Source organism: Peromyscus californicus, unplaced genomic scaffold (assembly GCF_007827085.1).
Source record: "Peromyscus californicus insignis strain IS unplaced genomic scaffold, ASM782708v3 Scaffold_20__1_contigs__length_68692818, whole genome shotgun sequence".
NCBI classification, from domain to species: Eukaryota; Metazoa; Chordata; class Mammalia; order Rodentia; family Cricetidae; genus Peromyscus; species Peromyscus californicus.
The window spans coordinates 28,982,479-29,007,081 of record NW_026294503.1 but is presented as its reverse complement, the minus strand read 5'-3'; the positions used below and the strand labels follow the sequence as shown (position 1 = coordinate 29,007,081).

Genomic DNA, 24,603 nt, shown 5'->3' with positions numbered 1-24,603 from the left:
ACCCTGTCCTTCAGTGATGGGATTATAGGTACCTAACACTGACTAACTAATCTGATTTTAAAGCGTAGAGTTGTTTAAGATGTGAAAGTGAGGAGAGGTGCTTTAAAATGAAGACACTAAGAAAAAATATAGTATATGTAGTACCAAAGAGATTTGAAAGAGTAAAAGAAGTTAAGAATATTTGATGCTATTTGCTTGAAAATGCATGGTGGACAGGGAGGCTCACTATCTTAATGCTGGAAAGAAAAAAAAAACACTGGATGGGAAAAAAAATCATTGTGCCTTTTGGAAAATGTTTCTGTGTAAACAAAAACAAGCCTCATTAAGAAATATCACCAAGTTATATCCTTTCTTCCCATAATAGTCTTTACCAGAAGAGGCAGAATCCAGCTAAATCAGTCCATAATATACAAAATTAACTACAAGAAATTTCATTTTCATGATTCAGATTTATTAACAAAAACTAACTGCAGATCCAAATTATGAAGGATTTTGAGCAGTCTTCAGAATAGCTGGAAAAGAGGACCTTCGTTGGCTTCTGTTTCTTCTCACCAGCATGGAAATGGTAATGTGTGCCCTACATTTCTTACCAAGGTTTATAGTAGTACACCTGATAATGTATCATCAGGAATACATGGAGTTGACAAATGCCTTTGTGATAATGAATGTCATGATTAGGTAATTTTTCAATGCATAGTGGTATAGAAGACAATTGAATAAAAAGACTTGCACAATAGCCTTCAATTGCTCTTCAAAGCAATGATGATAGGATGGATATGTGCATTTCAGAGAATCGTTTTCCATGGGTCTGACTCAAACATTCTTGTCGGCTGCATGTTACATAGGTTCTGTTCAATCTTGCCTAGGCTGGATATATGTTTCATTCAAAGTAGTTCTTTGGATTTGCTTTCTGCTTAGGAAGGCCTGAATTTAGTCCACAGCAGTTATAGAAGAATAAAAATATATCTTTACTTTTTACATGTGAACTTAGTAAATACATTGCTGCACTATTCCAATTGTGGGAAGAAAAACAAAACTAAGTCAGTTAAGATCATCATCTTACACTGTTTTCCTGGGTAGATTTTTAGAATACTGTAATGCTAGTGTGCTGTAATTGTGCCTGGTCATCTTCCCTTTCCTGCTTCATTAATCATTAAATAGAGTTAGCAGCTGTCATACTAGCCTGCAACAGACGTTGCTTGTTGAGACCCTGCATAGGGTCTTAGCATGGGACCCTTTGTAAATGTGATCCAGCAACTTCTCTGTTAGATGTCAACCTTTAGCAATTCTTTGATTTGAGTACAAAGTTATTAGGACTTTGTTTTTCTTTATTCTTTCTTTCTTTCTTTCTTTCTTTCTTTCTTTCTTTCTTTCTTTCTTTCTTTCTTTCTTTCTTTCATTCTTCCTTTCTTCCTTTCTTCCTTTCTTCCCTATCTTCCCTTCTTCCTTCCTTCCTTCCTTCCTTCCTTCCTTCCTTCCTTTCTTCCTTCCTGTTTGTCTGTCTTTCTTTCTTTTTTGATGGAGAACAGAAGATAGAGATCTTTGAGCAGCCCTCTTGAAACTAACATCAATCACCCCCTTTTACCCTGTGTTTTCTATATTTATGCACTTACCAGAGCCCCTCTTTCCTTGTGTGTGTTTAATCCCAGTATAGGTTTTGTTTCTTGACCACTCCCAAAGAGTGCAACTTAATGAACATTGTTCCTGTATTTTCAAGCACTTTGAGTGGTATCTTTCTCTCATCTCAGGACCAAAACTGTTTAGATTCTTCCCTTGAGCACTAATACTCTCCTCCATTCCATGCCTGGATACCTTCTAATCATCCTTTAGATATCCAACCTAAAATAAAGACCCCATTTACACTGGTTATTTTCTTATAGCATTCTACTCTTTTTAATGTCACTGTGTTTACTATAGCTTAAATGTATATTAGCTTGTATAATTAATGTGTCTATATATCTCACTTTAAAAAATATAAACTTGAAAAGAATATAAATGTTTTATGATTTGATCATTGCTGTATGCCCATGACACAGACTAAGAAAACTCTTCAATATCCTATTTATAATGTATTATATTCCTAGTTTATTCCTAACTCTTTAAAGAGTCCCACAGTTTCAGTTAGAAACCTTAAATAAGTGAAAAAAAATAGAATTTTACACATGCAATATAAATTTATTAAGGACTCACAAGCTGAGACTATTTGAAGACGGAAATGCCTTGTGCTTCTATACACATGAATCAGAACCTTTTCTATTAAGATGAGTATAAAGAATCAGGTTGCAGCCTTTTGTAGAATGGGAATTATATTAGCTAGGTCTTGAAACATAGTAAAACAGAATGAAAGATGACCGAGCAAACCAAATACTGTATCAGAGAGAGTCAGAACTTCACTAGAAACAGACATGCATTGAGTTCTGCTCATACATTAGCTGCTGAGTCCTTTCTGATTAAAGGAAGATCCGTTTTACACATTAGCATTGACTCTATTATTCACACTATCATCATAATAATGCCTAAGGCTGACATTAGTAAAAGCTTCCTCTGTCAGGGACTGGGCCACATGCATTGGATGGATTACATCATTGAAGGCCACAGTGATCTTATAAGTTAGGCCTTATCTGTATCCCATTTTAAAGAGAAGATATTGGAGATTTGGAAGATTTATTCAAGTTCATAAGATAGTAAGAAGTACATCCAGCTCTGGAACCAGAAGTCTAATCCAGCATTCAACTTGTTTGGTCATGTTTTGCAATTGTACCAAGTGAAGGCTTTCATTATGACACTTTCATCAATTTGGCTAATCTGCTTTGACCATATGTACCCTATTATTCTTTTTTTATTCTGCATTTTCTTTGAGACAAGCCATGCTCATCAGTCAGCATGTTGTCTTCTAGGTCCGGGGCTAGCCTGTGTTGTAATTTAGTATCTGCCTAGACACAGAAATTCATAATTTTGGTCCAGGAGAGTTCATCTGTGAGGTAGTAGGATTGAGTTTTATGTCAGCAAATGGAAGACAGAGATTAACACTCTCAGGAGGCCATAGACAAAGCAATCTAGAAGACAGAGCGCACAGAACTTCAGGGGGCTATATTACATAGGGGCTCCTTCATAGTGGCTCCATTTTCTGACCCTCAGGAAACTATATCCTGGGTAGAATTAAAGCTGATCTTCCTGTGTTTTGTATCCATTGGCCATGATAACTCGTTCTCTATAGATTTCCATTCAATCATTATCCCTAAGTCTTGGTTCACTTTGAAGTTCTTATTGATGGGAGAAGGTGTTTTTATCCTTTCTATGTTAATGATGTTGGGTTAATGTTTCAATTGTTCAGAGGACTTTCGCCTGACTTCTTTTATTTGAATCTTGAAACAACATTTTTAGAGGCCAGGAGTCCATCTGTTGTTGTCACAGTGGCTAGGTACACACTGCTAGTAAGAGGAAATGCAGCTAAGCAGAGTCAGGGCTGAGGTTATCTGTCATTCCTTGATTATCTGGCCTTTCAGAGTGATTATGTCAAGGCCCTTTCATTCTTACTTTTCTCCCCTTAGTATCTGCTTGAATCTGCCATGATCATGCTGGTAGTTATCTGTATCACGGAAGGTAAGCCACTTCTCAGACACACAATACTTACTGTATATGAACATGACCTGGTCAGGCTGACAGAGCCAGGTCATAATTTCCCAAGAAAATAGCAGAGTCATGGGAAAAAGGTCATGAATATCATCAAATACAAAGCTTGACATTTACCAAGGACAATTGTTTCATCATAAAAGTATCAGGCTTTTGGGAGCCTTTCAATTAAGCTACCACAAGCTATTCTGCCTCTTCAGGGTGGTGGGTGGAGGCAAGAATAACAAAGTGTGTATGTGTGTGTGGATGGGGGGCCAGGGAGTGGAGGTGGCAGATGAGAAGGGGAAGACCAAAGGACACATTCTTGTGGTTTCAGGAGTAAATTGAGCTCCTAATTCTTTCTGAGCAGTAGTAGGATTAAGAGTTCAAAAGGTCAGGTCACACAGGGGCAGGGGGCCAGGCTGGGTCTTGCAGGGATGTGACCCAGGAAATTCTGGCAGGCTGGGCCCCCATACCTTCCCAGCAGGCCTCCAATTAGGATTTAATGGTCAAATGTGGAATGCATTAGGACATCTCAGCAGAAAGTCAATGTTCAAAGAAGCCGGATCTTTTTGGCTAAGTAGAAAAACATTCCTCCATGGTCAGTTTCCTCCTGAAACTTCTAATTCTGGGACCTCACTGGCAGTGGTGACTTTCAAAGCATCACATGTCAGTAGCCTCTGTGTACATTCACTATTTTCCTTGAACAAAGAAGAATAGACTCACTAGCTTGCTCCAGTATTTGAAGCAATGTGAAGAACAGGAAGGATTTTTGACACAGAGTTAATGTTTGTGGATTATATGAATATGCATAATGTGAAGGGAACATGGATTAAAAATACATATCTGCTAATGTATGAATATATCAAACATATGCCAAAATTTTTGCATACTTCTACATGTGTGCCTGCTGTATTTATTTAATATTCTCCTCTTAAAATTTGTCCTTATATTCTGCATTGTCACATAGAGATGTTTGATGCAACTTTCCAAGACAAGACAGTATTCTGTGTGTATGTAAGTAGGTGTGTATGTATATATGTTTGTATCTATGTATATTTATGTGTATATATATATACATATGTATGCACAAATGTTCAAAAGAAAGATATATGTAATATATAAATATAGACACACAAATGTGAGACTCTGTGTAAACTTTATGTCTCTCTAAATGTGATTTAATACATGGATTTTTGGGTACATGTTGGTGCCCATGAAAATGATCCTGGAAGTGGACATACAAGGGAGCAGTCAAGTCCATGTGTACATAAAAATCAATGAATGTCCCTTGGTGATACATTTTGCTTTGTGTGAACATGAATGCTGTATATCGTGTGGGAATGCATGTCATACATGGGTGGATAGATGTGGAACTGTTAAAGGGCTTGCATTTGTGAATAAATATTGGATATGTGACTAACCAGTGAATTCAAATAAACTTAGATATGCTCATGCACTGTTATGGATATTGGTTGTATGACTCTGTGAATGTCTATGTCTCAGATAGGGCCTGAAGAGTGGTGAGACTGTCCAGAGCTTGCACAGTTTGGGGAGGAGGACACTGCATGGATTTTTGCAGAATTAAGGAATGTTCTTCTTGTGTTGGTGCTCATGGCTTTCCTATTCTAACACACAAGGATGAAGATCATGAACTTCATCCTAAAAACTATGCAGTCCCTATTTTGATGTGTCCCAGCATCTGTTTGGGGTTTCAAAGAGTTACAAAAGGAAATATGTTCCATTTCCTTCTAACATTACTATATAGTGTTCACACACACACACACACACACACACACACACACACACACACCCCTATACATGGTGTTTGGTGTAAGAACATCACCAGATGATGTATTTTGAACGTTTGAATGTTATTATATCAGTGCTAAATTTAGGCTGACCAGGTCACACTGCTTTGCCTGGGACTTTTCCTCAGTGTTGAACTAAAAGTCCCAGATTCCAGGGAATCCCCTAGTACTGTACATACCAAGTCAATTTGACCCCTCTACCTGGATTGTTATTCCTCACTGCAGAGTGAGGGAACCAAGCCTGCAACATACTCAGGAGCCATGATTTCTAATTCAATCTTTAAAAATTATTTATTTTACTTTATGTGTGTTTGCCTGACTGTGTGCATGTGTGTGTGTATGTGTGTGTGCATGTGTATCATGTGTGTTCAAGTATCCACAGACATCAGAAGAGGGAATCAGATCCTGTGGAACTGGAGTTATAGAAAGTTATGGGCCTCCATGTGGGTGCTGAGAAATGAATCCCGTGCCTCTGTAAGAGAAGCAAGTGATCTTAATCACTGGGTCACTGGGCCAGATCTCTATCTTCTGTGTTTCATTTTGTGCAGGGGGTTAAAATGTGTTGAATCCTACCAGAATAATTTTTTTTAATGTGTAAAGCTACTTATTTCATTAGCACAGCCAAGAGTACAAGGGGATCTTCCACTGCTAAAATCTCTTTGGGATTCCACTGATCCTAGACAGATGTGTGACCATGTGAAATCAAACTTCTGTGCCTTAGATGTAACATCTATAGAGTGAATACACACACACACACACACACACACACACACACACACACACTCACACACACACACACACACACACACACACACACACACACACACCCACACACTATATATATATATATATTCAGTAAGAAGGCACAGAAGTGAAGTAGGTAATTTCTTATTTTACCTTACATTCAACCAATGCTATACTATTGGTGTACACACACACACACACACACACACACACACACACACACACACACACACACGTATTTCACAGACTGCAGAAAAGATATGCTATAGGTACTTTTTCAAAAAATGCACAGAATGTGGTTCTTGCCCTAAAAACATTAGTTGTACTGAGAAAGATATTAAGGCCATAATATTAATAACTAGTTTTTTTCTAAGACAGGGTAGTAGTTGTACTCAGAACAATTTTTAAAAACAATTCCTTGTCATCGTCCATCAGCTGTTCTTTCAGTAATAACTATGGGTCTAGTAGTGGGTTAGAAGTTGGAGAACACTTCACAGAGTGAATAAATTCATCCATGGAAAGATTGTCTCTGAAGAATGAGGAAGGATACATGATTACATATTGTATTAGAATCTAGCTCCAAGTGTCATGCCCACAAAAGAAAGTAGAAAATAAAATCTGAAAGAGGAACAATTTGGAGTCAGTATAGCAAGAACAATACCATGTGAGGAATACAGCTTACTGTTGATAAGGAATTGAATTATTTACAACTAGTACCTTGCTGTGAACAAAGAAAGCTGAAATATTCATATCGAGGTTATCTAAATGACTTTGAAGACATAGAAAAATTATTTTAATATAAGCTGATGCAGGCTATAAGGATGAGAAGGCAGAACCCACTAACATCTTGGGAATTGTAAAAGGATTTTCAGAGCTGAGATGTCAATAACTTGAATTTGCCATATAAGAGGTTTCACTAGACAGCAAATTGGGATGGCCAACTGGCTGACAACTCAGGGGTGGAGACAGTGATTTACAGTAACATTCTGGAGAATGGGAATAACAATACATACATGAGAACTGGAAGCAAGAGATATCGAAGAGAGAGCTAGAGCCTCCCAATGGCCAGAACCAGATCTTTACAATATCTTAAACTCCTTTTAAGACTTCAGTCCCAGAGGACAGAATTCACTTTCTCCATCCTCAGAACACAATGGCCTGAGTGTCTCTCTTCAGTAAATGCAAGGTTCACATGGGGAACAGGTGAAATAAGGACACACATTACTCTGCTGAGGAGTTTGTACTTGATCCTGTGAATAACGAGAAATCAGCACAGAGTTTTCATGAGACAAATGATTTGTTTCAAATCTGTATTTTAGAACCTCACTCTGAACTTGGCAGTGTAGGGGTGGATTTAAGTAGATGGGGGAGTGCAAACTTCTATGCAGAAAGATGAATTAGGAAACACCCCCCGGTCATCCTGATAGCATATGCTGGAAGACTGAAGGAAGATTGACTCAAGAGTCGTGGAGGAACACTGCTCACTACCTTTCTACAGAGGTGAGTCTTCACAGGTACACAGCCCTGTATCCTCATTCACATGGGAGAATCAATTCCCTCCATGGTAAGAATGTAATCCAAGCTCTGGGAAAGAGCTATTAGCCTTTTGAATACATTTGATAAATTTATATGTTCATGCTAGTGGTAAAGCTGTGTATGGCCTTAGAGTAAAATAAATAAATAAAAAATGATAGATAGACAGATAAAACACTGCCTTTTATAGAAGAATGTCTGAATTCTGTTCACGGCCATTTAACATAGTAGCAACTTGACTTTGATTAAGTTCTTTATCCTACCTCCCTGTATCAGTGACATAAAATTTGAGATATAACACCAGTATCATGAGATTGTCAGAGTCTGCTGAAGAAAATATATGTTAGAGTCTCTTTGAAGTCCTTGAACAATAGTGCAAACATCAGGTATTGATTTTGATGGGCAGAGATTGACATTAACTATTTAAAAGATAAGGTATCTGTTCTAAATTTTGGATCACTAGCTGGATGTGCATGGGATGTCTTCTAAACCTTGCCTTCCATAACAGTTTTATTTCTAAAGAAAGCTCATCCCCAGTTACGGAGCATTAAAAGAGATTTCAACCAGAAGACAAGCAAGCTGATTGTCCTATGTCATTACTGACTCAAGTTTTTTTTTCTAGAAGGACTACATTCTGGAGGGAGTTCCTGAGTACCCTTATGATTACAACCTGTAAGGTCACAGACTATAAAACACCCCAGGACAAAACCTCTCTATTTACGGCTCTTCCCATGTGTGTGACCCTGTGTCCTCCAGCACATGCTTTATTTCAATTAACTTTTCACAGTCTTCTTGTTCCCATTTTTCTTTTGCTATTTGAGCACTGATCCTTTCTCTTCTTAGTAGCTTGTGGAGAACTCAAGACCCCATTAAAGTCAACAGACATGTGTCCTTGATTAACAAGAAAGATGAATGGCAATAAGGGTTGTAGACAATGTGGATCCATGAAACGCCTTAAACTCTACTGAAAATAAAAAAAAAGGGCTTTGTCCAGAGTCTGGGGCTCCTGCTTCACAGTGAACAGATGGCTCAGAGTCATGGCACGACACCTCCACTTTCCTGTCATGTGGAGAGATGGAAATTGAGACACTCAGTGCTGCAGAAGCACAGCACTTGAGTGAAAACACTTGAATATCATTGTGGTGAGTAATCTTAGTAAAACACACCTCTGTATGCATTTTTGTGGATGTTACCAGAGAATATTGATATGTAGGATGGCAAATAATGGGGAAAGACCCACTCTGAATGCTGGCTGGACTATCTAATATATGAGGGGCCTGCGATGGAGTAAAAGTGAGATCAATGTAGGAGTTACTACTAAACCCCACAATGCCTTGCTTGATGGACTGAATCCTGTGATACTATGAGCTAAAATAAATTCTTCTTCCTTTGAGTCATTCTATTGGGTATATTATGATGTGAACGAAATTGGTACATTCAATGCAAGTGCTCATAGTCTTGAAATGCATCCTGCTTCATTTCAATCCTTTGCTAAATGCTTAGCCTATAATAATGATAAAGCCCTGGTTTCCATACTCTGAGGATGGAAGAATAGTTGAATTCATTCATTTTTTCTTATTTCACATATGCATTCAATATCCAATTGACACTTACCATGTAACAGGCAAAATGAGGAAAATGAAGAAAACAGGTAACAACAAATACAACTCCAAAATGACACTATGGTAGATTGACAAGGCAAATGTGAGCCCTCATACGGTCTCATATATATAAAGAAAACCCTCTTAGAAGTAACATTTGAACTATTATATGGATAATGAGTGAAAGCCCAAATTGTCTAGAGAGTAGAAATTGCTAACAGTGTCCTAGGCAAAGGCAACAGATTGAGGCAGGCTCCAGGGTCAATAGGAAATGAGAGGAGGCCAAAGAGGCTGTGATTTAGGGAGTAAGAAGAGAAGAGTGAACCAAACCTGGAGGAGGCTTGGAAGCTGCTGTGTCAGGGTCAGTGTGAAACCATTCAACAGTGAAAGTAAGGAGTTGAAACTGAGAATCTGTATTTGTTGCAACTATTACTCTGCACTACAAAGAACTGATCAAAAAGACCAGCAAGGGTGTAAGCATAGACATTAATGTTATGGATAAATCCAGAAAGGACACTGGCCTGGATTAGGATAGAAATTGTGGGTATAGATGAAATGATAAATCCAATGTAAATGGGAGGCACTACAGTAAAAGTGAGCTCTGATTCTTGAGGTTAACTAGGACACTGGCTTATGAGGAAATCACTTGGGGAACAGTGATTATTTTGATGAGGAAACATACTTACCTTGCTGGATAGTAGACAGAAGGCATTCTTTTCTGATATCAACACATTTCTCAAGCTCTAATCTGAAATTATCAAATTTTACTAAGTTTTCCTTTAACATTGAACTTCATTCGTTGTGGAGTCTATGAATTATATGGATCTTGTTGCATTAGAAAGAGTTCAATCACTAGTACCTTTCTCTATAACTCAAATCAACAGAAATAAGATGAGGAAGTAAGACAAACATAAAGCTAAAGTATCATTTTTGTAAGTGATAGAGCTGCTATCATGATGTGGGGCTGCTGCTTGTGATCAAGTGAACATTCAAGCCCTGAACTTGGGAATTCTACTCAACCACAATGGTATGTGCAGAGGCAGTGTTGGTTAAAAGCAATAGAATGGAGTTGCAGCATACGACAGAGGCTGTTCTTCATTAAGACATCTTCCAAAGGGAAACAGACTCTTGCACTGAGCTGTACATGTCCATTTCTTCTTTCCAAACTCAGCATTCAGATATAAGAAGGTAGAGAGGGGCCATGAATAAAATGACAACTTGACTCTCTACAAATTGAAAGAACTAGAAAGAAACACTGCTCCCCCAAAGGACTCAAATGCATGTCTTGAACATATTTTAAGAGGTTCTGTCTTCACTCTTATATCAGTCATGTCTGTACATATGCAACATAGCTCATGAACCATTAGAAAGAAAGGTCATTAATTGTTTGGTGTCCAAAGCTTTGTGTACAATGGAGTCAGCCCTTTGTAGCAGATTGCACCAGACTTTGAAGTCAGATTCAAAGGCTTGAATATTATCATTGTTATTGGTTATATTTGTAATATTGGTTGATGTAATTCTTTAACCTCCTGATTTTCACTTGTGGAGCATGAATATCTATTTTCTAAGTGACTCTTGACATCAAGATACCATCTCTGTAAAAGCCTCTGGTGTAGTCAGCACTAATTAAATGCTATTCCTTTCTGTTCATTTTAAGGCATTTCAATAAACACTTCCTAGGTTTCAGAACTCATCTGCCTTTAAATTCTGAAGAACTTTAAGTTTACCTCTATAGAAACTAATAATACTTAGTTCTGATTTGTCACTTTAAGGGAAAGAAATGGGTGTCTGGAATGATGGCTCAACAATTGAGTACTGACTGCTCTTGCAGAGGACCTAGTCTTGGCTCCTACGTGGTGGCTTACAATCTCTTGTAATTGCAGTTCCAGTGGATCCAATGCCCTTTTCTGCTCTCCCTGGGCACCAGGCATGCAAGTGGTGTGCATACTTATATGCAGGAAAAATACTCATTCACAGAATAAAATAAGCAAATTTAAATAAAAGAAGTGCCTGTACTCAGTATTTTGCAAATTCAATAGAAAGCAAAGTCAGTTCTTTGTGGCAATAATGATTAGGTGCTTTGCTTTAAGTTTTGCCTTTTATTCGAGGGATAGCTTAAGAGACCTAGGAGGAAGCTGTCTTCCTACAACAGCTTAATTTTTGCGGTTCTTATGATTTGGTTACTTCAAGAAAGAAGTGGGATTTGGCCAATAAGGTATAGAGCACAAATTTCTTTTCTTTTTCCTTTTCTCTTTTATTATTCAGAGGAGAGCATGAGCGCAGTCCCACTACCACAAATTATGCAGGCTAGTTTCCTGAATTTGAGGAAATTGCAGGGGTCAGCACATCTGGAGTGCAATAGGTATGCCTCGCCTTGGGAAAACCACCTTCATGATCATGGTATCTCCCCTGCCAGGTAAGTATGAGCACAAATTTCTAATCAGATTGGCTTCATAATGCCCTAATTGATGGCTGCCATGTACTCTCCTCTTGTTAGAGGTCACATGTTGGCAAATTGTAAACAAATGCACCCAACAACCATAATCATGTTCACCTTTAAAATATTCAGCCATCGTCCTCTTAAGAAACTTAATATGGAATGTTACACCTCTCTGAGTCTGAATGCAGAAATTTGGGCTGTTATCTCCTTAGTGAAAATGAGGACTGCTCATTTAATTTCACAACTGTAAATGAAACAGGATGACATAAAAACATGTGGCTCAAAACGTCGCCTCAGTGACTGAAGCAATTGTAATACAGATGCATGTTTTCTCATTTTCTCATGGCGAATGAGGGGAGCCCATAACGGTCAAGTCCCATTCTTTGAAGATAAAGTATCTGACAGGCAAGAGGATTTCTCACGAGAGTTTAGGCTGATGTGGCTTTTCCAAATGCCTTCTAGCAAAGAACGACCACACATTCCACAGAAGCAGCTCTTGGAGAGATGAAAGCAATTTTTCCTAAGAGGAGCTGACATTGGTTTTTGAATCCCACAAAGCATATTTAGGTCATTTCTGGATGGGAAAAGTCAGCCTTGGAGATAGATGTAAATTATCTGAAACATATTGATGATTTAAGGGAGAATATGTTTTAGTCTGAGTCAGAATTCTGCCCAAGATACTGGTTATACAATACCACTGAATTTAGTCAACTGACAGTAATATTGATAACATACAGTCAAATCTCTAATCACAATTCAGGACCTAAATAACTCTGAAAGAGAAACGTGTTTTTGAAATTTGTTGCAGATTCATTTGGTAACTGAAATCACTGGGGGTCTCTGAAGCCTGTATCAGTCTTAGGATGAATCTTCATGTCTTTAACTGAATCTTTAATCTTTCACTGGGAGAGAGTTAATGTGTTTGCTCATAGAGAGTTCAGCTCCCTGTAGGGTTTTCAGACATATATCCCCTTGTCTACACTGTTCAAACTGTATTACCTTTCTGAAAGTCCTAAGATCTGTAGATTCAAAATAATTTCTCAGGATCATACATGGTCACCAACTACATTTTCAAGAATGGGTTTCTTTTATTATTCACATATTACTTATGCTTTTATCCAATCAACTCAGCACCAGCTGTACATATTTATTAATCCCAGGGAGCCTACATACCTAAAACCCATCCTAAGGATATATCCTTAGGAAGAGATCTACAGTGTTTTCTCAAGTTCCCTACACTGACAGATCATCAAGTACAATTCTGTATATCACTAAATTCTATTATAAACATTTTCTTTCCTTTCTGTTTTCCTGAACTGTCAATCACTATCTGTATCAGTTTTCTTTAGTTGCATATAGTAAGAATCTGAATCCAGCAGAAGGTCATTTAAAAACTTACTCTGAGTATTTGGTACTCAGAAATTGACAGGGGTGACATGGGTAACCAGCTGCCTATGAGGCAGATGGTGTTCTGATTTGGAGTGTTTGACAGTTTCTGTGGTGTTCATATCCTCTTTGCTCAATTTAAACTTGCCATGGCTCGATAACTGTATCTTTTTTTTCCCCTTTGGTATTTAACAACTGAATCTTGCAAGTTTGTATGAATGCTCTGCAGTTTCTCACTTGTACTGGGTAATTCTTAGAAGTCTGAGATGACTGTTCTCTAAAGTTTCTGGGGTATGCAAGGAAGATTTTACTCTAGCCTCTAGAAGTTTCCTGTGGATAAATGGATCCTGTCCAGAAATTCAATGCCATTAAATAGTGACCTGCTTTCCATCAGACTCTGAGAAAGATCCTTAGTCAATATAGGAATCAATTACTTGGAGCTGTCCCTCAAGTTCCTTATCTCCTTACAGGAAAGATAGTCAGGTTTAACATCACTACCACAACAAAACATGAGCACTGAACATTTATGAGCCTCTGTCCCACTGGTTTCTGTTTACATCCTTCCTCATAACCGCATCAAATTCCTAGGCTTTTCAGGTACTAGGTAAACAAACACACACACACACACACACACACACACACACACACACACACACACACACATACACACACACACACACGCATGCACCCACCCACACCCCTGTGAATGTTCTAAACTTTCTAGACTCCATTTGGTGACTAGTAGGGAGACTATCCAGATTTTGCACACCTATTTTACAATCCCTAGTCCAAACTTTTGAGCACATAGGATTCCTCTTCATGACTTCTTCCATGATGTCTGGGGCTTTATGGAATAGCTTCTCCTTAGGAGAAAAACCTTGCAGCCTCTACTATCATCAAGTTTGCTTAGCATTGACCCTCTCATTCCTGGATGAGTTACCCTCTCTACCAATCTAGTCAAGGACTCTTAGATGCATTATGTAATCAAGACCAATAGTACTCCCACACTGTTCTCTTTCATGCTCAATTGTTTATTCAGTACATGCATAGTGAGTCCTTATCCTATACTAGAAACTATAGTAGACTCGTTAGATGCAAGGATGAAGATGATTGTGTCTGATCCTCAAGAAAGACAAACTACTAATTAGAAAAGGGATGGATATACTGACCACATCAGAACACAGAAATGTAGTTTAAAGGGCGCACTGAACTTTCAGAAACACAATTTTGGCCTGGATTTTGAATGAAGAGATGTCATTTAGGTGTCTGGTGCCAGGACAGCACAGAACATTAGCTTACCCCATGGTCCAAGGCAATGGCAGCCTAGAAGTTCATACAACTGATGTCCTGTGCAGTTGAATTGCTGTCATAACAGGGACACAGGGACACTACATGTTTTGTTTTAAAATCCTCTATATTACACAAAGTCCCAGGACCTTTGGTTATATTTGTATTTTCAAAATTTGGGATGCTGTCTGGCCTTGAGTATCCAAATATTTTTAGAGTATTCAAACAACAAATAACTCCAAAAAAGAAGGAATATGTTTTTGTCTTGGCAAACAAGAGAAATGTAAAAGAACAAACAGAATACATAAATTTGGCCAATTCTAGACAAGAAAAAAACTCCATCCTTCTGGGAGGAAATGGTGTTCAATTATGAGATTTGTTATGTGCTGGAGAGTGAAAATTATTTTTTAGATTCCCATCTTCCTTATATGGGCAGAAATACTTCTATTTCCTGGAGAAAACTTGGTGACTTTGTGGGAAATTTAATCTTCTCTTTGGAGAAAGAAAATTAATCTAAACAACAGAAATCTCATAGATCTGTGTTATTTTGGGAAAAGTGACTGAAATTTGGATAAAAATACATACCAGTTTTCCTGGGATTATCTTGGCTTATGGTGGATATTTGTCCTGGTATATTCATTGGTATCTCCTCCCTTCCCTCTCAGAAATGGTGCATTTAGAATACTAAATTCCTGGATGAAATATTAACTAATAGAGCAATCAGTAGGAATGAACTATGCACAGTTAAATGTAGACATCTACTCTCTGGAGTACAGTTTGAGCATTTGAAAATGAGAAGTTATGTAAATAATCAACAATGAAGAGCCAGATACATTAATAAAGGACACCCCCTCCATGAACATCCTGTGACTGCTGATGTGCCGCTCTAGAGCTCTAGACCAGCATCTAGTTGGAAAGAAACAAAGGGTATAGTGTTAAACACTGACAAAGGCAAGTATATGACAGTGTGTTTTCCTGTTTCATTCTTCCAAAAGAGAAAGAGAGGGGAATGGAGAGGGAAAGAGAAAAAGAGATCAGAGAGGGGTGGAGAAAAGAGATAAGTAAGGGAGGGGAGAGAGAGAGATTTAAAATCAGTTATGGATGCATTTAAATCACTGTTCTTACATTTAATTGCTCAAATTATTCTTTATTCATCCCTTCTAGCTGTCAAATTCCATTTCTTTGCCTGTGAATTGTGGTGTAAAATCAGGAGTAACCTCTCCGCATGCTATTTTGAGGAAATGGTATAGTTGATACATTTGTACCTAGTGAGGAAATGGTATACAGTTGATACATTTGTACCTAGTAGTTCTTTTGCAGTGAGACTCAGGTTCTTCTGGGATTTTTGTAAATAATTAGATACTTTTCTATTGTTGAGCCACATGGTGATGCTACTGGCATTTAATTAAAAAAACACACAGGAATATTGTTAAATATTCTACTGTATACAAGGCAGTTGAATATTCTGCTGTATACATGGCAGTCTCTTTGCCCAAATTATCAGTGGGGCAGAGATTGATAACCAATTTAGAAGTAACAAGTACTAGGTGGGCATGTATGCCTTCTTTCACTGCTGTTATTGATGCTATGATTCAATGTGTGTGTGTGTGTGTGTGTGTGTGTGTAAGTATTGTGTGCATCTTCATTTTATATTACCGTTGTGGTTATGAATATAGAATATTTTAGTAATAAAATAATATTTTCACCTCAGTTTTTTTGAGAGAGAGAGGGGAGAGAGAGAGAGAGAGAGAGAGAGAGAGAGAGAGAGAGAGAGAGAGAGAGAGAGAGAGAGAGAGAACCTCCCGGTGTTGCTCAGAATGGCTGGCACCGAAATCTTCAACTCAATTGATACTCCCACCTCCCACTCCTGAGTACCTGGAACTGCAGGAACATTTCACAGCAGTCAGAATAATAACTTTAATCATTATTTTAAACTTCAACTATAATTGATAACATTACAGAAGCCTCCTAAAGCCAGAGATCAAATCTTATCTACATATGGTAGGTCCTAACATATAACAGGGGTTTAATAGGGCTTGCTGAGTTGAAGTGCACACACACACAACACTGTTGAAAAGGATAGAGTTATAGATGCTAACTTGTATGACTACCTGTATTTTTGTTAGTGCTCTAACAAAGTGGGTAGACTAATTATAATTGGTCTATATAGCTGCAAATTATGTGGCAAGCATCCTTCCTGAAAACATTTTCACCAAATAAACATCTTCTGTGATATGTTCTAACTCCTGGCCATACCCATGCACTAAATCATCACACATGTAACTTTGAAATACATTAAAAGAGTAAAACATCTGAATATATTTAACTTCTTAAAAATGTATTGTTTCATTTCTATTTATATCACTCATTTCCTTTATGTTCTGTAGCTGTTATTAATATCTCTGGCTTAAAATTGTAATTCCCTTGTTCAATTATTTTTACCAATTCATCCAAAAAGAGTCTCTATTCTGGTTCTTGCAAGGCCTTCAGAAGTAGTGTTAACTTGTGCAATGTATGAGAGTGGGCAAAGCCGTTGAAGATCCATGTCTCCACCTGTATGATTGATGTCATGAACTTTGTTTTATAATCATCAAAAATGTTACATAAAATGTAATACATAAATCAAGACATGGTGATGTAAGGGCATTTATTATTCTTTCTTTTTTCAACACATGGTAACTTTGTAATGTGCTCCAGTTTTACTGGGAATCAAACTGTCTTTTAATCATGCCTTAAGAAGCAAGCATAAAGACACATGTGACCTGACTTGTTGAGGGGAAAAGCATTTGCCCACAGTCACCAAATAACAAAGCTATATTTTGTCTATTTATTCAATGTTTCTCATATTTTTATATCTGTGTCCTTCACTGAGGGTAGAAAGTACTATCAAAAACACATTGAAAAAGAGTTAAAATACAGAAATCTCTTAAATGCTATAGTCAGCTTGGTGTTGAGTTGAAGGTCTTGCAGACTTATCAGAATGCTCAGGTTCTTCTTCATCCCTTAGCAGCAGATGCTTATATTTTCCTTAGGCAGTTAAACCGTGCTTTGCATGAAGCTAGAATGCTTAGGTGATCTTCAGGAATCCCTTTTTGCCTGATTTTACAGGGTCAATCAGACATACCCTTCATGGTTTCATCATTGAATAATCAATCAAATGAAAAAGAAATGATGGCTGCAGGCTTGTCAGCAGCATATTGATTTGCCCATTGAGCTCTGTTCAAATTCAATGAAGGTGGTAAAAGCCATCACTGCCCTGAGAAATGACCAACAAAGGACATGTAGAGAAGCTCTACTGTTCTTTTTCTCAATTACTGTGCTTAATTTTGTAAATTGATGTTCAGGTTGTTAATGCATGAATCTATATATTCCATCACGTAATTTTAAGCATTTGGGGAAAACCTCCTTTTGGGCACTAAACTATGTGAACACGAACATGTCTCTTTATCTCTTGTGGAATCTGTAAAACACACTTCACATTGAGTCTAAAAACCAACACTAAGAAAGCCAATGAAAGTCATGGTTAATCACTGGAGAATTAGGTGTCTGATGACTTTGGTATGAGTCCCAGCTCTGTATTGTTTTGTTGTGAGAACTTGGGCAAAGAGCTAAACTTGTGTATATCTTAGTTTTTTTAACTTATAAAATTTATGTGAAAATAATAACTTTCTTACTTGGTCTTTGAATGAGTTAGGATAAACCCACGAGTTATTATTATTTTCATAGTATCATCCCATAAAAGCATTCAGGCAAAATAAACTTTATTATTCTTGCTTCTTAAAATTCTTTATATGATTTAGTTCTTGTCTGCATTTGGTATAGTTTTATTTTCCATTTTATTTCACAGACACTGAGCAGATATTGACTGATGCTACCACCACTTGTTATCTACTGAAATTCAGTGTTCCAAACTCTTCCCATTATAAAAGTCCCCTGTGAATAGTGGCAAATTCTAAGTCTACCCTATAGATTGATGTGACTGTGTGAATAAAAGCTATGGAAGAAAAGCTATGGGTAACTCTCTGGGGAACACACACACACACACACACACACACACACACACACACACACACACACAAGATAAGTGAAAGAAGACAAGGCAGAGAGATATAAGGATACAAAGAATGTCCTGTAATTTTATTTCAGAACAAAGTAATTGAGGCTTCACTCAAGAAGGAATTCATAGTCATGCATATTTCAGCAGTATAGAATGTTATTCAAAGTATAGTGAATAGAGGTCATGGATTTGGATTCTGCCCTGTTCTTTCTTGAACACATAATGTGGCTTTGAGAGACTACTCTCTAAGCTTAACTTTATCTGCAAGGTGTATTCAACACCAACATTTGTGTGTCATGAAATGTTGCCCATAAGGTAATAATCTAGAAGCATAATGAAAAGTTAAAACAGAAAATTCATAAGGTGTCTCTGTAACTTGTTTCACCGCCAGGAGCTATTGACTCAGATCCCATGGAAGAGAACTACCAAATGGAAACCAAAAGGCTGCTGATATGCCAGTTGGCAGGACATCCTCCTGGGGTTGACAGGGTGCATTTATGCATTTGTATCTAGTCTTTGCACCTGCCTTCAACCCAACCCCTGCCCTCTGTGGGGAGACACAAGCCTGCTATTTGTCAGTCTTTCTATACCACTGAGAATGTGCTGCTGCTGCTGCTGCTGTGGTCTATTGCAACAGGCGGTTGGTTGGCAAGGCAGATGGACACCTGTTGAGGTTGAGTCATTCCTATTCACAGGATGTGCCTAGCAGGCTGCATGTGGAGTGTTCAGTTAAGGATAAGAGGCTTGACTCACCCAATATGGTGCAGCTGATGCTCTCATTCATTGGCAGCTCTTAGGGGAAACCAGAGAGGCATGGTCTAATTTCACTTGCTCCTCATCTTCCTTTATGCCAGATGGATGACTGCAGTGGCATGCTCATGCACATTTGTTCAGGCTCATGGACCTTACAAGGAATTATGTTGGGCTTGAAGGAAATCAACCTTTTCATGGAAATTAAGATGAGTGATGGTGTCCTTGATAGGACTCCTCAGCCAATCCCTGATGCTTTCTTTTTATGTTCCCAGCTTTATTAGCACAGAGACTTAGGTCAAAGTTCAGGCCATTGTAGATTAAAAACTGTTCCCATAAGAAAAAAACAAACAAATATAGCAAAAACAAAACAGCAATAACCAAAACCCCTTGATCTCAGCTAACACTTTTGTGATAACTAATATGTAACTTTTGCACTTTTAAATGAACCAAATGGCTATCAATATTGCTACTTCTAGGACAATCTAAACAACTAATGCTTTTCTCAGATGCCACTCCACAGTTTCAAGCTAGAAGGGATTTTTGATCTGAAACACAACTAGAAGTGGAAACTATGGGTTTTGAAAACAAGTTCCTTATTGACTTAAGAAATATTCAAAGATAAATCTGGTAGGAATTTGGAGGACACATTCTCAAAGTCACTTGGTTTATTCTAGGAGTCCTTTCTTTAGAAGTGGTACTTTCTTTTCCTTCTCTGTTGAATGAACTGAAGCACACATGTGCAGACACACACACACCCCAATGGAATATAAAACCTTGTTACGAAAGAACAAGATTATAGTATGCAATTTGAAAGCATGAGCTTTTCTTTTCTTTCTCTGCCGCTTTAAACTGGCCAGCCCAGTTAGGCACCGTCATATTGGGACTACAGGTCTTTCTAGTAACACTGCCTCCACACTGGTCTGCTCACTCAGAGAAGAAGGTAGGCTCTTCATTCAGGAAGATCCCACAGAAGGTACTCAGGAGAGATCACAAAGCAACCCTTTTACAAATCCCTCATTTTTCTTCTGGAAAGGAGTCTAACAGATGTAAAGAGAAGGGTAGATATTTGAAGCTCCCCCACTTTAGAGAGGGCAGAAACATCCATTTTTAAGAGTCTAAAATCTTGTCAGGAAAGAAAGAACATGACTTATTTTCTCTACAGTGACCATGCTCAAATAAAGGATGTGTTGAAACATAGAAGAATAGGTAAAAGTCTTCATTTGCATCTAAGGATACTAAGTTTGAAAGCTTGGTCTTCTTTTTAAGACTTACTTTTACTTTAAATTTTGTGTATTTTGTCTGTATGGGACTATGTGTATTTAAGTGCAGTGCCCATGGAGGCCAGAGGAGGCATTAGATTCCCTAGATCTGGAGTTATACAGGTGGTTGTGAGCTGCCAGATGTGAGTCTGGGAACTGAACCTAGGCCCTTTCAAGAATAGTTTGTGCTCTTAACTACTAAGCCATCTGTCTCCCTGACCTTCCATTCACTAGAAGTAAGGTTTTTTTTTTTTTCTGATTGAAGGAGGAATGTGAGACTCAAAGTTTCCTTCAAATCTAGAGATGAGAAACTATGGTGAGAACTAACTCTGAAGCCAGAAAGACCTCTGCTTGATTAATCTCAGTCAGGTTTTACATTTGAAAAGAAAAAAAATGTGAGAATACCTTCCATTTTACAGGCTTACTTGGGATAGTTGATGAAAGACTGTAGATGGACCAGAATTTAATGTATAGTAAATGATAAATAAATGTTATTTTTAAAACCAAAGAACTGGTGGTAATGTTTTATTTACTTGTGCTGTGAAATTATGAAATTTTGTGGGTTTATATATTAGGACAAATGCTCAAAAAAAAAAAAAAACCAAAGTTTGCTCACCTAATCATTTCTAGGGCTTTGTTTGTAATTTTTATCTGTCAGTTCTAATATATATCCTTCAAAGATACATTAGCTGTATAAAGTCTGGTGATACACTGAATATCTTCTTAACTATATGAGTACAACATGCAGTTTAAGGCTGTTCACAGCTCCAAAACAACAATGGCTTTTGATTGTTAGGAGTTGTTGGGTAGGAGTGGTCTAAACTTGATGAATGCTCAAAGACTTCATGACCCTCTGCTTTTGAATTCACTTCTTCTAAGCGGGCTTGAGCAAACCAATGGGTTTCAGGAGGGTGTGACTGACTGACACTAGCGATTTTCGTATGTTTAAGCAGAATAAGTATGAAAAATGTCAATTCAAACACAGTCCAAAGTAGAGATGGTCTCCAGATACTTCTGATCCTCCAGCTCCTTCATGTTCCTCCAACAGCTCTAGGAATACAACTCTCATCCTCAATGCTTCCTAACAGATACTCACCATATTGTTCAATATCATCCAAATGGCAATTTATACCCCCAAACTCAACACATCAACAAATCTAACAAGCTCGTAAAAGAAAAACAAACACTGAAAAAATGGATTTGATAATCCCATACTCACGCCTGGAGAAGTTTCGCTAAATTTCTCTGTATTCAAAAAGTCAGGCGGAGAAGAAAATGTAATGGCACAAAGCTTAATGAGTTATTGGTGGATTAAGATATGATCCTCTCACAAGTCAGGGATTTCCTGTGTCAAACAGTACCATCTAATTGTCATATTAATGAATGTTTTATCTATACATAATATATTAGAAAGAGTTGATAATGACTGCCTTGGAGCACCTTTCAAACACAAGACACACTACTGTGCTCACTGAATCTGTGTTTTATGACAATGAGCATTTTAAAAAGAAGACTTAGTGGGAAGCAGAACAAGGAAAAATTTTGAATATACATAATGGACTGTAACTGTGTCAACATGGAAAATCTCACAAATAAATTAAGCCAATATATTATATATGCAAATGTTAAAAATAGCTGATCAATGTTGTAATTATTTAGGAATTCTTATGTATGCTCTTTTAAAAATGAAGATAAGCAAGCATAACAATGAAAACTACAAAAGTTAGTTTAGGGATTTTGACTTAGATGAAGCAAGAAAGATACTCATAGTGATAGTACCATGAAGGAAATAAAATGGACTAATGTTACTTCTAATGTTTCTTTTTGTAAAGTGAAATAAAGGTTTTTTTTGTGGCATTATTCCTTGTAAATATTTAGGATCTCAAAAAATAGGAAAGCATGTTTTGTTACCTAGATTTGTAAAAACACATTCATATGTGTGCAGAGCATGCACATGTATTCAGTGCTTCACACCAAATTCTTCACTCTGCTTAGCAAAATAAATATGATGAAACTCTATTTTCTTTCCAAATACTGTGCAGATCACTCTTTCCATGAAGCTCATGAAGGCCCTCTGATAGTTCAAGTCATTTCGGACATGTATCATGCTCTCTGGGTGGTCTGTTTACCTGTCTCCTTGCTATTTAAAGCTGAGCTTGATTGTCATCCTCTCACACATCATCTTTTGAACAGTCCAGTGATAGAGGTCTACCACCCCTATCACCTTAACTTATCTCTTCTTGTGGTCCATGTATCTGTTGTATTTTTTTCTAACTTGTTTGACTGCTGTGGCTCCCACCTAGTCGTCCACCATCAAGAATGTAAACTTAACTGCTTGTTTCCCACTGGGTCCCTTAGAATCTGGAGGTCTGCCTGTATTGAAGGCAAGCAGTAAGTGTGTATTGAGCTTCTAAAGGACAATTAGGGTAGAAAACTATAAGAAAACATACAGCCTACCAGCTTGCTACCTTCACATTAAGAAAATAGAAACTATTTTAAAAAAAAATGTTGAAATGTTTATATTCAATTTTGGCTATGTCTTAGCCCTGGAGTCTTATGAAAGTTACTATGTATCTATGAATATTTGTTTATACGGAAATTATGGAGGATAATCAGATGTGGTTATCCTCAATCCCAGGGAAGAACCCATATATTTGTCATTTCACTATAAACAAATGAGAAACACTGAATAACTAGCTGACCTAAACCATTCAGCACCATTATCTCCAGGAACCACAGTTCCTGCTTAAGTCTTCAGCACTTAAGAAGAGGTAAATTTCATGTGAAATAAAAAGGCTTTATGTTGAATAAGGAGTCTTGTATAAAAATTCAAATTTTAAAACTCTACAAAAAGAAAGGAAAAAAAGAGAAAAATAAAATTAGACTTAAAATTCAAAGAAGGAATATGGTTCTAACCATATCTGTGTACCTTCAAGCCATACATTTTTCCATTGTCTCCAAGTCACCTAAGAAAAACAGTTAATATACCTATAAACTAAGAAATATGTGATGGGGCAGCAGATGACTCAGCATTCAGGAGTACAGGAATAGCCATTTCATAACTTCCAGCAAAATTACCTTTTGGATCTTTCCAAATCAACATTTCTCAATCTTTAAAGAAATTTACTAGTTTTATCCAACATCTGCCTAAAGGTAGCTGTGAGATCTTAAACAAATTCCTTAAATGAATGGAAAAATGAAGGCCCCATAGAAGATGTCTAGGTTAAGGGAACTACTATGTGGAAAGCACTTAGAAGAATGTTCAACATGGCAAACATCATTTAATTGTCAGCAAAATGAACAAAGACATTCATGTCCTACTAACTTTGGAATGTTAATTTTAATCTTGTTCTCACAATAAAGGATTGGACCCTTTACGCATGTTTCATTTGAGATTCTAAACTATTTTACTAGATCTCCACTCAGGTATATTTCCATATTTAGAACAGCTTTTCATAGCATCAACATTAATGTGGGGATTCTATGATTTGGAAACAGTTATCCAAAGACAGAAGAAGTAGCTTGTAAGAATATAGTTGGTCAAAGGTAAGATTTACAGCATCCTTAGCTACCTAAGTCAAAATAAGAGAAGAATCACTAGAAAATTACAAAACTGTTTGCCACAAAGTACACCTATACTAACGGCTATATGCAAAAGTATTGAAATGTTGAAATGGTTATCATGTCAGGGTACCGGGTCTCTTTATGTTATCCAGCCATTTCTATCTAGAACTGGAAATATGTGTCATCTCCTCTGCCTTTAATCATTATATCAATTTTCTTCTTTTTAAAATTTTTTATTGCTTTTTTTCATACAATATGTTTTGATCATATTTACCCTCCCCCAACTCCTCCTAGATCCTCCCCATCTTCTTACCTACTCAATTTCATATTTTTTCTCTCTCAAAAAAATAAAGGAAAAGAACAAAAATGAAGCAGACAAAATAAAAAATAAAAAGTCAATAAGACAAAATCTACCACAGCAAAATCACACACACACACACACACACACACACAAAAAAAAAAAAAAAAAAAAAAAAAGGAAACAATCAAACCCTATTGAGTCTGTTATGTGTTGACCAAACACTCCTCAACATGGGCTATATCCTATATTTTGGTT

At 37.3% G+C, this 24,603-nt stretch overlaps 1 non-coding gene across 1 annotated transcript; it reads right to left on the bottom strand.

The window, feature by feature from the left end:
* Window positions 1-11,564: 11,564 nt before the first annotated feature.
* On the bottom strand, window positions 11,565-11,725 carry LOC128117260 (U1 spliceosomal RNA). Its single transcript, XR_008220750.1, has one exon. It is a non-coding gene; the product is annotated as a U1 spliceosomal RNA (small nuclear RNA).
* Between the last annotated feature and the right edge of the window lie 12,878 nt (window positions 11,726-24,603).